The 15,915-nt window shown below is 46.4% G+C and overlaps 1 protein-coding gene across 4 annotated transcripts in view; it reads left to right on the top strand.

Annotated features, from left to right (window-relative positions):
- Positions 1–15,915, top strand: part of AGAP1 (ArfGAP with GTPase domain, ankyrin repeat and PH domain 1) — a 645,107-nt gene that overhangs the window by 265,215 nt on the left and 363,977 nt on the right. Inside the window, exon 3 of one of the 4 annotated variants that reach the window (XM_045032568.1) lies at positions 1,829–1,938. The exons of the other annotated variants lie outside the window; for them this stretch is intronic. The gene's annotated coding sequence lies outside the window, so the exon portion shown is untranslated. The remainder of the gene's footprint in view (positions 1–1,828; positions 1,939–15,915) is intronic. 4 annotated transcript variants of the gene reach the window in all.

Below are 15,915 nucleotides of genomic sequence, written 5' to 3'. Positions count from 1 at the left end.
TTTGCAGTGGTAATCAGGGTGGCCCATTTCAAACAGTTGACAAGAAGGTGTGAGTAACAGTAGGGGGGAAAGTTAGCATGGGGAAACAGTTTTTAGTTTGTGAAATGACCCATCCACTCCCAGTCTTTATTTAGGCCTAATTTGATGGTGTCCAGTTTGCAAATTAATTCCAGTTCTGCAGTTTCTTGTTGGAATCTGTTTTTGAAGTTTTTTGTTGAAAAATTGCCACTTTTAAGTCTTTAATTGACTGTCCAGGGAGGTTGAAGAGTTCTCTAACTGGTTTTTGAATGTTATAATTCTTGACGTCTGATTTGTGTCTGTTTATTCTTTCGCTAAACTGGACAGTCTCTACGCAAATGTATATGGCAGAGGGGCATTGCTGGCACATGATGGCATATATCACACTGACCGAACTAGGGCTCTCATACTCAGGCTTCTGGCTTCCCAGCCTTTGTCTTTCTGGAGTGAAGACCCGTGCCTCTCTCCCTGCTGACCAGGGTATTTCCAGGCTGAACAGTTCCCTGCCTTCATTATTATTCCCAGCAAAAGACAATCTGTCTATACAGGCCTGCTTGCTTTCTCTGCAGAGAATAACAGTGTCATTTCCAGAAGTTTTAAGTGATCATACAGTTTTTTCTAAGCAAACATAAGGTAAAAGCACTACAGAGAAAACATATTGAAAACTGTAAAAGAACGTACTTGTGTGAACAAGCTTACCAGAGGACATCTGCCCCATCCCCGCAGTCTCCAGAAGGGCTCTCACTGGTGTCGGTCCCTCCAGGCTTTCCCTAAGGACTGAGCCCTCTGTGGAATGGAGGGCCTGCCTATTTGCTGTATCAGAACAAAAGTCCTGCACCTGTTTAAAACCAGCTATTTCTCCCAAAATCCCTTATTTGTCGTTGGTCCCTAGAAAATCCAGTTTGAAGTACCAGGGGATGTTTTCAAAGGGGCTGATTGCCAGAGGAATTACTTTAGCATACCACCTCCTCCTAGAGAAGCTACCTACAATCTCACAATAACACAAACAATTGCATTTTTAATACAGTGGACCCCAAAGGTATTAAATTTAGTAGAGTAAGGTTTGTCCAAGATGTGGCAGGAAATTGTCATCATTGTTGCAGTCGTTTCCAGGGTTTGGGGCATATGCTTCTTACAGAAATGAAAAAGTTTTTCCCCCCTGAATTTTACCTTCTTTACAAAACTGAAAATACTTGCCAGAAGAAAATGTGTTAATTCACAGTGCTAGTTTAGTATTGTGGACTCTTTAAAGCCATGTCTGTACTTACAACACTTAGTACACCTTTTCCTCGATATAACGCTGTCCTTGGGAGCCAAAAAATCTTACCGCTTTATAGGCGAAACCACGTTATATTGAACTTGCTTTGATCTACCAGAGTGCGCATTCCCCCCCACACACACCTCCCCGAGCGCTGCTTTACCACATTATATCTGAATTTGTGTTATATCGGGTCATGTTATATCAGGGTAGAGGTGTACCCATATTCTTGCAGTGGTCCAGCTGTACAGGTCTGCTCCCTAGTGTACACAGTGCTCAGGTGTTTTTACTTCCTTGTAATTTATACCCGTGAGAAGGTGGTAAATATTATGCAGTCATGCCAGGTTCAATTCTGAAGAGTACTGAAAGTCTCAAACCTACTTCGTTCACTAGTTAGATATCACTGTCATGTGCATGTTTCTTGTGCATCATGATAGGAGAGAGAGTGATTTTTAAATACAAATCTGTTTAAATGGCATAGAAATTATAATATTTTAGGTGTGATATGAAATATTTAATATTCTAAATATGAACACCTTTTCTCTTTGTTAGGGCTAAACAATAAGGTTCACAGTGAGATCAGGAAGTGAGATCAGGAAGATACCAATTAATGCATCGTTTTTTGATCCATCACAGCAGAAGCAGCTAGAGAACAGTATCAGGTACCTTTGTGTAGCTTAGTGTTTGCTTTTATGTCAGCTATTAAGTAGGGAGATTAAACATCATTAAACAGATCATGGACAACTGCAGATATTTTTAAATTTAAGTGAATGGGCCAGATTTTCAGGTGATATAAAATGATGTTGCTTTATTGAATTCAGTGGAACTATGCTGGTTTACACCTCTAGTTGTTCAGAGACCTCAATCTGGCCGCCTATATTGACATGAAGTCCTCCTATATGTCCACTAAGCACTTAATTGGTACATCTGTGGTAGGAGCAATACAAGCTTCTACCTTGGTGCTATAAAGTATGTAAAGGCTGATGTATATGGACTGCCTCTGGGAGTGTAAAATCAGGCTTTTTTGTCAAATTCCTCACTGATGCTACCACCAGTTTAGCTCCGCTGACACTAGCTATTATGGGAGTGCTACTCCAGACAGGATGTCCATGGTCACTGTTACCACCAATGGGAAAAGTTTAGCAAAGTCTGCTGTAGACAAGACCAAAGCCTATTCAGTACTTGGTCTCTTGGTAAGACTCCCAACAAGATGTCAAATGTAATGGTGGGTTTTGGGAGTATGCAGTATTTTTCTCTGCGGAAAGTTCCACATTTCCTAACAATGGGATTCCAGAAGTGTGGACTTATCATTGAGGAGAAATTTTGAAATGGCTTTGGTGATACTAAATGCATCAGCAGCCACCATATGTTCAACTAGATTTGTCAGAAACAAATGAGACAAGAAATGATCCACTCCTGTGCAAGTGATGTTTTACCTGAGACATTGGTTTCTGTTGCAAAGGAGTCACCGGAAGTTAACAGCAACATTTATGGCAAAAGGTATCCCTAAATCCTGCACTTGTGGGCCAGGGGACAGTACGTTCCTAAGGGTATGTCCAGACTACCCGCTGAATCGGCGGGTAGCGATCGATTTTGCAGGGATCGATATATCGCGTCTCATCTAGACGCGATATATCGATCCCCGAACGTGCTCCCGTCGACTCGGGAACTCCACCGGAGCGAGTGGCGGTAGCGGAGTCGACGGGGGAGCCGCGGACGTTGATCCCGAGCGGTGAGGACGGGAGGTAAGTCGGGATAAGATACTTCGACTTCAGCTACGGTATTCCCATAGCTGAAGTTGCGTATCTTACCTCGACACTGCCCCCCAGTGTGGACCAGGCCTAAGAGATCACACAATAGCTTAGCCAGACAGGATGTTAGCTTAGTGGGGTGCTTCTGTTGGTGGAAACAGAGCAAAGTACTTCATAGAATAGTCACAGTATCAACCAGTAAGAGTTAAGGGTGATATGGAATGGCCTTGATGCATTTAATATAGCTTCTCAGTTGGGATGACCACACTATGATGAGGCTTGGCAGAATATGTTGAAGTGATTGCTTATGTCCATTCCAGTTAGGTCTGTGCACACTGCGTGCATGGCAGCCAGAAGGTTTTACTGGTCGTCAGGTCGATCCGGGCGCCCCCTGGAGTCGCGCCTTCATGGCGTTGGATATAGGGCCCTACCAACCCACCACCACATCAGTTCCTTCTTACCGACTGTGATGGTTAGCCAGAACATTCATATCTCTTGCTTCGGCAACACTCCCCTATCTGGGAGAGCCACAACCTGTAGCTGCCATCCACGCTGGAGGTATTCGAGGTGGTCAAGGATTTTATCGCCCTCACGGCACCACCCTACCCTCCAAGGTGGGATAGGTCTCCTACATTGGTCTCAGCGGCATCCAGGAGACCCTCGGTGCTGTCCAGGGGCAAGCCAGTAATGATGCTGCACCAGTCACCTTCCCCCTGTGCTCATGTAGGGGAGCTGCACCAGTCCCCAAGTTCCTGGCACCAGTCTCTGGCACCGATGGGCACCGCTCCCCTGTTGTCCTCCAAAACAGTCCCCTACTGGTTGAGGAGAAGCAGGAGATTCAGGTCTAGTAAGCGTGGACAGCAGCCTCATCTGGGACCCTGGCCTGATCAGTGTCAGGCTCCTGCCTAGTGGCCGTTCTGGACGCCCTGGGCATTCCACTAGGGCCAGAGTCAGAGGTCCTATTCCAGGTTGGCTTTGGTGCCTCTGGTGTATCAGCTGGACCAAGCATTCCCCATGCCAGCACCTACTGCCTTGGAAGACCGGGCGTTGAGAGATCCCCTTGGCGCTGAGGGCAGGGAACAGGACCTGCTCCTAGCTAGGGCCTCATCCTCATCCTTGCCTGATGAGGTGGTGGCGGGAATGTCAACGGCCCCTGCTCTGGAGGAGAGCAGGATGCTCCAACAACTGCTGAGGAGGGAGGCACAGAACCTGGGGATCCAGGCAGAGGAGGTCATTGAGACATCAGACCCCGTGGTGGACATTCTCGCCTCCTCTGGTACCTCCATATTGCTCTGCCACTTATCAAAACTATTAATGATACCACCAAAACAGTGTGGCAGAACCCCGCCTCCTTACCACCTATGGCAAAGAGGAACAAACGAAAGCACTTTGTTCCCTCTAAGGAGTTCAAGCACCTGTCCAGTCATCCCCTGCCAGACTCCCTAGTGGTAGCCGCAGCGAATGAGCTGGAGCATCGAGGCTACCAGGGTCCCTCCCCAAAAAACTGGGAGGCTAAAAAACTGGACTTTTCGGGAGAAAAATCTACTCCACAGGAGGGCTCCAGCTCAGAGTATCTAACTACCAGGCCGTCCTCAGCAGGTACATTTACAACTCCTGTGGAGCAATGGCAAAATTTACGAAGCTGTTGCCAGAGGACTCCAGGTCAGAGTTTTCCTCCTTAGTAGAGGAGGGCAAGCTCATTGCCTAAGCTTCATGGCAGGCGGTCCTTGACGTGGCGGATACGGCTGCCCACACCATAGCCTCGGGATAGCCATGAGAAGGAGCTCCTGGCTTACAGGTTTCAGGGCTCCCATATGAGGTCCAACAAACCATTCAGGACCTCCCCTTTGAGGATCTGGCACTCTTTTCAGAGAAAACTGACTCTTGGCTTCATAGCCTGAAGGACTTTAGCCACCCTCAAGTCCCTTGGCCTCTACACTCCGGCTACACAATGGAGACACTGTAAGCTGCAACCACTGCCTTGTTTTTTCCATCCACAAAACAGGCAGGGATTTTTCTCAGAGGAGTGGAAATAATAGGAAGAGGCCACCCCCCCCCCCCATCAGGCTAGGGCTCTGGTCAGGCGAAATAGTCCTCTGGCTCGAAGCAGAACTTTTGACGGTGCACCCAGGGGCAATGCACCAGTCTGAATTCTGGATCCATCCTGCCTCACTTTCTCATGCTGACTGTCCCCGTTCTACCCTGCATGGGCTCAAATTACATTGGATCGTTGGGTACTCCGCCCAGTAGAAAAGGTGGTTTGAGTATTGGCCTGCTAAACCCAGGGTTGTGAGTTCAATCCTTGAGGGGGCCACTTAAGGATCTGGGGCAAAAATCAGTACTTGGTCCTGCTAGTGAAAGCAGGGGGCTGGACTCGAAGACCTTTCAAGGTCCCTTCCAGTTCTAGGACATGGGTATATCTCCTATTATTATTACGAAAGGGATATTCCCTCCAGTTCTCTCTCCCTCCCTCCCTTCCACCTTGCTTCCTGTCCCTCTTTAGGGACCCTTTTCACGAGCAACTCCTCGCACAGGAGGTGCACTTGCTCCTAATGCTGGGGGTAGTGGAAAAGGTTCCTCAGGAGCTGAAGGGCAAGTGATTCTATTCCTGGTATTTCCTAATACCAAAAGCGGCCTCAGGCCCATCCTAGACCTGTGAAATCTCAACAAGTTCATGAAGAAACGGAAGTTCCACGTGGTCTCCTTGGCCTCCATTATCTTTTCCTTGGCTCCGGGGGACTGGTATGCTGCCCTGGATTTTAAGGGCGCTTACTTTCATATTTCAATACTGCTGTCCCTTAGAAGGTACCTTAGATTCATGATGAACCACAATCATCATCAGTTCACAGTCCTCCCATTCAGCCTCTCAGCGGCTCCTCAAGTGTTTACCAAGTGCATGGCAGTCATGGCCGTGTTCCTACGCGAACATCAGGTGCAGGTGTTTCCATACCTTGATGACTGGTTAAGCAAGGACCTCTACGAAGTGCAAGTGGAGGCTTCATAAGGGCTACTTTTGACGACCCGGGCCTTTTACTGAATGTACAGAAGTCAACCCTATCCCCCATTCAGCGGATAGAGTTTATAGGGGCAATATTGGACTCTACACAGACAGGCATACCTCACGGAGTCACGTTTCCAGTCCCTGTGCGACATCATACAAAGTCTCAGGCAGTTCCCTACTACCACAGCAAGGAATTGCCTAAAGCTTCTGGGACACATGACCACTTGTACCTATGTGGTACTGCATGCCAGATTGAGACTCCGACCTCTTCAGGCGTGGCTGGCTTTGGTGTATCAGCCGATTCGGGATGGTCTAGAGTTTTCTAGACAAAGTCATCACTCTTCCTCATCTGGTCCTCGACTCCCTCCTATGCTGGCTCAACCTGCAGGAGATGTGGACAGATGTTCCCTTAGCCAGACCCCAGCCATCCCTCTCGTTGGTGGCCTACACATCAGCATCGGGGTGGGGTGCGCACCTGGGAGACCTCAGGCCTCTGATCCCAAGTGGAGCTCTCACTTCACATCAATGTCAGAGACTTGAGAATGGTCTGTCTGGCATGCCAGACGTTCCAAGTTAATCTGGAAGGCAAATGTGTATCGGTTATGATGGACAATACAATGGTGTGTTTTTTATAAATAGACGGGGATGCACGCTCCTCTCCCCTGTGCCAGGAAGCCCTCAGATTGTGGGACTTTTGCATAGCTCACTCAATACATCTAGAGGCGTCGTACCTCCCTGGAATACAGAATGAGTTGGCGGACTATCTCAGCAGGTCCTTTCAAGGCCACGAGTGGTCCCTATGCCCGGATGTTGCAAATACCATCTTCCAACAGTGGGGGTTTCCCCAGATAGACTTGTTCGCCACACAACAGGAAGTGCCTGCAATTCTGCACCTTCCTGAATCACAGCCCACGCGCCATCGTGGATGCATTCCTCCTTCCCTGGAAGGGACACCTCTTGTACGCATTCCATCCCATACCTCTCGTTCGCAAGGTGCTTCTCAAGGTTCGAAGGGACAAAGCCTCAGTGATATTTGTAGCTCCAGCCTGGCCCTGCCAGCACTGTTATACATCTTTCCTGGAAGTGTCCGTGGACAACCCAGTCACCTTACTGCTCTTCACGGACCTGATAACTCAGGATCATGGCAGTCTCCAGCACCCAAACCTTGAGTCGCTTCACCTCATGGCGTGGAAGCTCTATGGCGGAGTCTGATGGAGCTTGCCTATTCGGGTCTGGTCCGGGAAGTCCTCCTGGGAGTAGGAAACCCTCGTCTAGGCTATCTACCAAGCCAAATAGAAAAGATTCACAATTTGGTCTTCCCAATATCTCCTGTCTCCAACATGTTCGTCGATACCCATGATATTGGACTACCTTCTCCACTTCGAGCAGCATGGGCTTTCTTTGTCATCAACAAAGGTCCACCTGGCCGGTCGGTGTTCGCCAACCCTTTGGTGAGTCATTTTCTAAAAGGTCTCGACAGACTATACCCTCACGTATGGCAGACGATCTTGACCTCAGACCTTAACTTGGTCCTATCCAGGCTAACAGGGCCATCCTTTGAACCGCTGGTGACATGTTCTTTGCTGTACCTCTCGTATAAGGTGGCGTTCCATAGCGATAACATTGGCCAGGAGGGTGTCTGAGCTCAAGGCCATAACGTCTGAGCCTCCTTACACTGTGTTCTTTAAGGACAAAGTCCAGCTCAGACTGCATCCCGCTTTTCTCCCTAATATTGTCTCCCAGTTCCATGTTAACCAGGATATCTTCCTTCCAGATTTCTACCCTAAGCTGCACGCAAGCAGCAAGGAGCAAAAACTTCATTCACTGGATGTTCGCCAGGCATTAGCTTTCTATATCTAGTGCACAAAACCATTTCAGAAGTCCATTCAGCTGTTTGTTGCAGTAGCATACAGAATGAAGGGGCTTCCAGTCTCCTCCCAAAGGATTTCGTCATGGATCGCGTTCTGTATCGGGCCATATCATGATCTGGCGAAGGTACCTGCCCTTCTGCTTACAGCACACTCCACAAGGGCACAGGCATCATGGGTTCCTGGCCCATGTTCCAACCCCGGAAATTTGCAGAGCTGTGATGTGGTCAACAATACATATTTTACCTTGCATTACGCTATTACCCAGCAGGCTATAGATGATGCAGCCTTTGGCAGAGGGGTGCTGCAATCAGTGAACTTTTGAGCTCTGACCCCAAAACTTAGACCTGGTAATTTCCTAATTTGAATGGACATGAGCAATCACTCGAAGAAAAAAACGATTACCTACCTTTCGTAACTGTTGTTCTTCCACATGTGTTGCTCATGTCCGTTCCAATACTCATCCACCAACCCCTCTGTTGGAGTGAAATGGCAGGAAGGAACTGGAGTGGTGGTGGGTTGGCAGGGCCCTATATCCAGCGCCATGAAGGCATGACTCCTGGAGGTGCCCGGGCCAACCCGACAGTTATTGCTAGTGGAAAAACCTTCCAGATGCCATGCACGCAGTGCGTGCACACCTAATTCGAATGGACATAAGCAAAACATCTCAAAGAACAACAGTTACGAAAGGTAGGTAACTGTTTTTTTAATTAATGTATAATTTAGGTGGATAATATCAATATTCATTTTAAAACTTTTAAATTTTATCAATTTTAAATTTTCATAGTTTTGGGAAATTACTAGGGGGATCTGGCAATGAGGGGGTCGGACAACTATTTAATGAGGTACTGAGATTCAAAAAGTTGCTGCTTTATAACTGTTAAAACACTAATTGTCAAGATATGTCAAAATATACAAAGTAAATAGCCTTCAATCAAACTCTATGTTCTTAAGCAGCATTTGTCTGACAATCATCAAAAATGTACAGATAGGCAATGGAAATATTTTTTTCCGTTGGTTTGTGTGTATAGGGTGAAATCAACGTTCATCAACATTTACCGATAAAAATCGAATCCTTCCAAGCCTAGCTATGATAGATGACATGCCAGCTATTCCATATCTGAACAAGTAGAGAAGAAGCAGATCTCCCAACATGCAACAGGAGATTAGTCTTAGCATTTGAGCAAGAGAAAAACCCACAATCGTTATATGCACACCACGTAAAAGGGAAATTTGATCTCAGCACATATTAGCTTAGCACAGGTAATAGCTGTAGCTGAATGGAATCTCCAGCTCAGTTTCTTCCTTTGCAAAAAAAAAAACCCCAAACAATGTAGCTACTGATCTGTTTGCCTACAAGACTCCAGATTCTCCTCCAAGAAAAGAACTCAACTGACATCAGTGACTCAAAATTTGGACGAGGTTAAGGTACTGTTGCAAAGAACATGGGTTGTCCCCAGCACCGGGAGAGGTGAATCGTATCCTACCTAGAATTAAAGATGGGCTGTCCTTTAGAAGGAAGACTCCAGTGCTAAAATGCCAAACAGCAGCATTGTTTGTCCTACTGGAGTTCATGGAGGAAGGCAAACTTGTTTTGACCAGGACATTAAATGTTTTGCAGGTTCATACGACTCAGTTGTGGTATTTATCTGTGCATCAAACACCAACCTTGCTATTGAGCAATCTGTCCCTCAACAGCTTGTCTGTTTAAGTGGCTGTTCTCACAGCTGTTGCCACAGTAAGGAGACTTGGAGTTTAGTATGCTACCCATGGTAGCATACTAGATTGGTTCTGAGGTCTACCTTTTCTGAATGGAAACAATGACATTTTTCTCCAAGGTCAACTTCTTGTTCCATAGAACACAGGGAACAGTGCAGCAGTCGCCCTATCTGAGGCCATCACATACATCAGAGAGGTTAGGGGTTAAGTTAGATATGTGCAGGTGCTCTAAATCTAGAGAATATGCATATGTTGCTTCTGAAGAGTTGGCCTTTTCTTAATTGTATATCACCTAGATACAAAGGGTATGAATACTTCAGTCTCCATTTAGCTGCTGAGTGGTGACTATATGAGAGGAATGTAGCCAAGAGATGGATTTAAAGGTCATCCACATGACAATCTTAATCCTGATCATAGTGCCATATTATTTGATCCCAGTGGCAATTTTCAGTAAAAAAGATGAACAAAATAGAGCCAAGGGGCACACCGTGACAAATCAGTGATTGCTTGAGTGAGTAGTTAGCCCATGAAACAAATAGTCTTTAGCAAGAGAAACTGAGATTTGATACTCTTTGACTCACAAGCTCACCTGGATGATGTAAAAGGATCCCCTAATCTGCAGTGCCAGTGCACAGAATTAGCATTTAACATATGCATGTTAAACTAAATATTTCAACAAGGGACACAGAGTTCCTCCAGCTGCTTCTCAAACCAAAGGGTGCTTGACATAGGACAAAAATAGAAATTAGGTTAACAAGCCTGCCCTTATCTCAGCCCAATATTCTGATGCATGCCAGGCCTATACTGTGACTGACAAATCTATGGCTGATGCATGGATTTATTTTAGTTTTATATTTACTGAAGCCAGGCCCTTTGTCAGATGGCTGGGCCACCTTTCAGTGACACTCTAGCCTTGTATAACTATCCTAGAATTTTAGTTGTGTGCAACATGGGGGAGGGGAGTGTGAAAGAGAGGTAATATATTATTTTTTCCCTATTCACGAACACTTTTGTGAATATGTGGGTTATGGTAGGCGAACAGATATCTCTGCATATACAGTTGAACCCTGTTATCTCGACGGCCTAGGGGTTTGCCAAAAGCCGTCGAGATAACCAATGATCGAGATAAACCCCTATCCACCCCCCCACCCCCTCCCTGCCCCCTTACCGCGCTGCCTGCACGTGGCTGGATCCGGCAAAGCGGAGCCGGGCGGACGGGCGGGCGGCAGGCGAAGCGGAGCCGGGCGGGCGGCAGGCGAAGCCGGGACCAGGTATGTGGGGCGGGGACGGGCAGGGACCAGGTATGCGGGGCCGGGCGGGTGGGCGGGGACAGGCAGGGACCGGGTATGCGGGGGCGGGCGGGGAAGCGGAGCCGGGCGGGCGGCGAAGCGGAGCCGGCGGGCGGGCGGCAGGCGAAGCCGGGACCAGGTATGTGGGGCGGGGACGGGCAGGGACCAGGTATGCCGGGCGGGCGGGGACAGGCAGGGACCGGGTATGCGGGGGCGGGCGGGCGGCGAAGCGGAGCCGGCGGGCGGCAGGAGAAGCCGGGACCAGGTACGTGGGGCGGGGACAGGCAGGGACCAGGTATGCGGGGCCGGGCGGGCGGGGACAGGCAGGGACCGGGTATGCGGGGGCGGGCGGCGAAGCGGAGCCGGCGGGCGGGCGGGTACGCGGGGAACCGCGGGGCTGGGGAGCTGGGGAGCGGGCGGCTGGGGACACGGTGGGTCGGGGACGCGGGGAGCCGGGCGGCTGGGGACGCGGGAAGCGGGCAGCTGGGGAACCGCGCCGCTGGAGAGCCGGGGAGCAGGCGGCTGGGGACACGGTGGGTCGGGGACGGGCTCGAGATATTAGGGTTCGGCTAATCGACATAACGGATGAGAAACCCATAAGACAAAGAGGGAGTTTGGCGGTTCCACTTGTAAACCGTCGACTTAATAGGATTGGCAAGTTAACCGAGGTCTACATAAATGGGTTCGACTGTATATGCATGAAGTTTTCATGTATATAATAGTTGAGTTTGAGTCCATGCATCCCTAACTTGCACAAACATTGACATGTTTGCACACATAAGTTGGTGTGCAGGTTTGAAAACATGGGCGTGTGTGAATACTTCCTAAATCTGCTCTGAACAGACTGAAGAGATACTACTTCTTGCCTTGTGCAATATTTTCAGTCATAACACTGAAGTTGAAAGATATCACTTGTTTAAACTGATCTGGAACTCAGCCTTCCTGTACGCTGAAGTATCCCTCCAAACAGTCTTTGTGACTTTCTCCTCACAAGATTTTTTTCTTGTAAAGCTGATGTGACTTCTTTTGAAGTCAATACATGGGTAGTATTTTTTTTCTAATTACACTGGTCTGCCTGATAGCAAAGATTATTTGTCCATGAATTGATCAGTATGTTTAACAGGGCTTTCCCCAGCCATCTTTCTAATAAACATTGCAAAACAGGTTGAAAGAGGGTAGCCATGTAGCCCTGGCTCCATGTGTTTACAAAGCCGTAATTGCTTGGATTTAGCATTTAGGGAGGAATTTCTCCTGTTTCTGAAATAGGGGAGCCCAAACTTTATTATTCACTTAGATCTCTGGTTCTGTTTAGAATCTCTCTTAGGGCTGGCCAAACTTCAGGATTTTTTTTCCTGGCTGCATCCTTCAGGCTTTTAAATTGTGTAGATGGGGTATCTTGGAAGGAATCCTATCTGTCATTTATAACTTAAAGCCAACCAAAAATGAGTATTTGAATGAGGCCAATATCAGTATATTTTCTGTTGTTCTGTTGTTAAACATTCCTCAGTGTTGTTGTTAATTCCTCAAACTATTTGTATCTTGAAATTAGAATCCTGCACTGATAACTGTTATGGAATGAACATTCATTTGAGGTGTCAGTTTTTGTAGGCTAATGTTTTCCTTTTCTACCCTTTTAGGGTTAGTTTCTCACTTTTCAGTCAAATTTATTTTCTAATTGGCTTCATTTTTGAGGGATCTCTTGTTTCCCAGTCAGAAACTGTCTGGAAAGTTCCAGTACACTAGATGGCTATGGTAGTGTCTTTGAGAGCACTAGTAGAAGGTATATTAGTGTGTTCTTCTAAGCTCTGCAGACCAGAAAACCTTAAAATAGTCCAGGAGTTTTTTCCTGTCTCTCACTGAGAACTAGGATCCCCCAGAGTGAAAATCAGGCAAGATAACTTCAGAAAGGTAGGGTTACAAGGAAAATAAATCATTCTTGCATCTATCCACATGTAAATCCAGGCTGTCATAGTATCATGAGTTACTATACAGCCTTAGAATGGCATGACAATTGTAAATAAATTAGGAGAAATCTAAGAATTACTTCAATAACTTTTCTGTATGTGATCTTTTGATTTGAAGATTTGTTATTGCTGTACTTCCCAGGAATGTAGGAAATGGTTGCACTAGTATGTAAGTGTAAGGAGTAAAAGATTAAAATAACACCCAAGGAACCAATGTACTCGACTTTAAAGGCAAGGTACCAGGCTCATTGTATTGGAGTTAGGCATATATTTATCCACTGGAGTGCCATTCATTCTAGCATGATTTACTTCATTAAAATGATGCACATTTTATATAAGTAAGGTAGGAATGCAGTAATAGAAACAGAATTGTAATAACTGCCCTTTTGGTTTCTGAGACAAGGTGGATGAGGTAATATCTCTTATTGGATCCACTTCTGTTGGTGAAAGAGAAGCTTTCAGGCTACGCAGAGCTCTTCAGGTCCTGGAGGTAATTGAAAGATAATGTAATATAGTTTTATGTAAAGTGAAGATAATTCAGGCCCCGAAGAATTCTCTGTGTAGCTCGAAAGCTTCTCTCTTTCACCAACAGAAGTGGGCCCAATAAAATACATAGCCTCACCCACCTTGTCTCTCACGTGTCCTGGGACCGACACAGCTACAAGAACACTGCAAACAACTTCTGGTTCATGGCACTTGATGTTTTGGAAGGAAAAAAAAGCAACCCGTTAAATGAGAACTTGTGGATAACATTATACATACAGGGGGGTGCAAACTGTGGCTCACAAGCTGCATGCAGCTCTTTTACAGTTAGTGTGGCTTGCGGAGCCTCCCCCCGCAAATCCATTCTCCACCTACCAGACTCAGAGGTTGGGGTGAAGCTCAGGGCTTCTTCCCTGTGGTGGGGTGATGGGGCCGGGGCCTCTTCCAGAGACTACTCGTGCCTGCTGAGAGTGCGGGGTGTGTGCGTCACAATTTAAAGGTCTCCTCCCCCCCCCCCCCCCAACAGCTTGACTCTGGCCCCCAAGCACACCTTCCCTTTTATCCTCAGCGGCCCCTCCCTGCAGCTCCCAGGTGTTAGCTCTCCAGGCAAACAGCTGGGAACTGCAGGGAGGGACTGCTGCTGCTGCTCTGCAAGGAGAGGCAGCTGCAAAAGTAGCAGCTCTCCCTGCAGCTCCCAGGTGTTTGCTGTTGCCTCTCCCTATGGCCACAGCTCCCAGCTTATCAGTTCCAGCAGCTGCTGCACAGGGAGGAGGCCTGGCAGCACCATGTGAGCAAGTGGGGCCAGCAAACCCTGGCAAAAATCTGGGTTGGGGGGCACGTGACCCCACATGCTCCCACCATACGTCGCCTCTGGCTTCTGCCCAGCGGGGAGGGGTATCTTGGGGCTTCAGCCCTGTGGGAGATGCTTGCCAGGGCGTGGAGCTTAAACCCTGGGCCCCGGCAGGTGCGCCCTGGCTCTCAAACTTCTGAAGATTGTTGTATGCAGCTCGGAGGGTCAGTAAGTTGGCTACCGTTGTCAGATGTTGATTTTCTACTTCTGCTTCCCCCAAAATGAATCTTTGACAAGGATGTTAGGTTCTCCCAGTGTAATGCTAGTAAACTGCAGCTGCCACTTTAGATGACAGGGAGAAGTGGCAATCCAGATAAGTGAAATCTCTCTCTCTGGTGGTTGCAGCCACTTTCTCCTTACTACATACGTACCGTACACACTTATTATGTTGTCATTCTCCACTTACGCCTATATTCCTCTTTTAACCTCTGAAGACTGTGAAAATGCATTGAGATCTACGTGGCCCAAGACTTTCTCCCCCTCGAGTGAATAAATTATGGATCATGAGTAAGAGGGATGCTCTTTCTTAAATGGGTATATGTTAACCGTTGTACAGTTAGCCTGTTCAGAGTTCCAATATTTACTATTAAAAGATGGGAAGGCCAAAAACTGAGGGCTACTGCAACAATTGCTCAGAATCTTCACTTTACATCAAACTACACTACCTTGTCATTCAACTATTTAAAGCTTAAAAATGTACATGTCCCCAGAGGTGTATATTATTGAGCATTTACAATACTGAATTCTATTAATTCTTTACTAAGCCTATTACATCTTTTTTGGTAAACTTTATTATATTTTTTCCAAAGAAAATAATGAGATTAATGGAAATTCAGACTAAGTGATCTAAGATGGTCTGCTTTCTTTGATCTCTTTAATTTTATTTTTAGAATTCTATTAATGTTGGACTTGAAAGGATTTTTGTCTGGGACTTGATCTTGGGAGCCAAAAGCTCAATCCAGCTAACCAAAAGCTTCTACTGAGCTACAGTAGATCCCAGTTTTGTACAGTGTTATGACCAGACAAATCAGTATTTCCCACGCTTTTACTGGTGCTTCTGAGCTATATGTAATGAAGACGTGTAAATAAAAAGCTATGGTCTAGCCACTTTTACTCAATGATTTGTAGCTATCTTAAAAACTGAATCCATTGCACCTTGCTGAGCTGTTCACAGTAATCTCAGCAAATCAAGCAATTCTGTATTGATACAGCGTTGTAGCAATCAAGAAGGGGAAAAACGTGGGTCTGAAGTAGCCAGTGTTTAATTTTGTATTACTTCCCTGAATTCCATTCATAGTTCTGTTAAACGTTTCAAAGGATTATTGCTGGCTTCTGCTTGCTGGCCTTTTCTCTTTGTTGTTTGAAGAATGATACACAAAAGACTTGAGTTGAATGCTCTTCTATAAGAACACTTTTATTTCAGTAGTTCATTTTCATATGAAATATTTTTTCTAAAGTATTTTTCAGTTTTACAATTTTTCATGACAAGTTTTTGAAGAAAAGGTAGAGTTGAGAAATTAGGTTAAAAACAAGATGAGGAAGAATTGGAAGTAGCCCAAGTTTTAATACAACAAGAGGAAAAACTAGACATATCTTATACCAATAATATAATATCCTTAGCATATCTTTGCCTGTTGAACTCAGATGTGGGTTAATTGGAAGGCATTATGCATAGAGGCTGAGGGCTTGTGTGGCTTAGTCAGTAAGATAAGAA

Source organism: Mauremys mutica, chromosome 10, assembly GCF_020497125.1.
Source record: "Mauremys mutica isolate MM-2020 ecotype Southern chromosome 10, ASM2049712v1, whole genome shotgun sequence".
NCBI classification, from domain to species: domain Eukaryota; kingdom Metazoa; phylum Chordata; order Testudines; family Geoemydidae; genus Mauremys; species Mauremys mutica.
The sequence above is the reverse complement of the archived record's forward strand: the minus strand, read 5'-3'. Positions and strand labels throughout refer to the sequence as shown.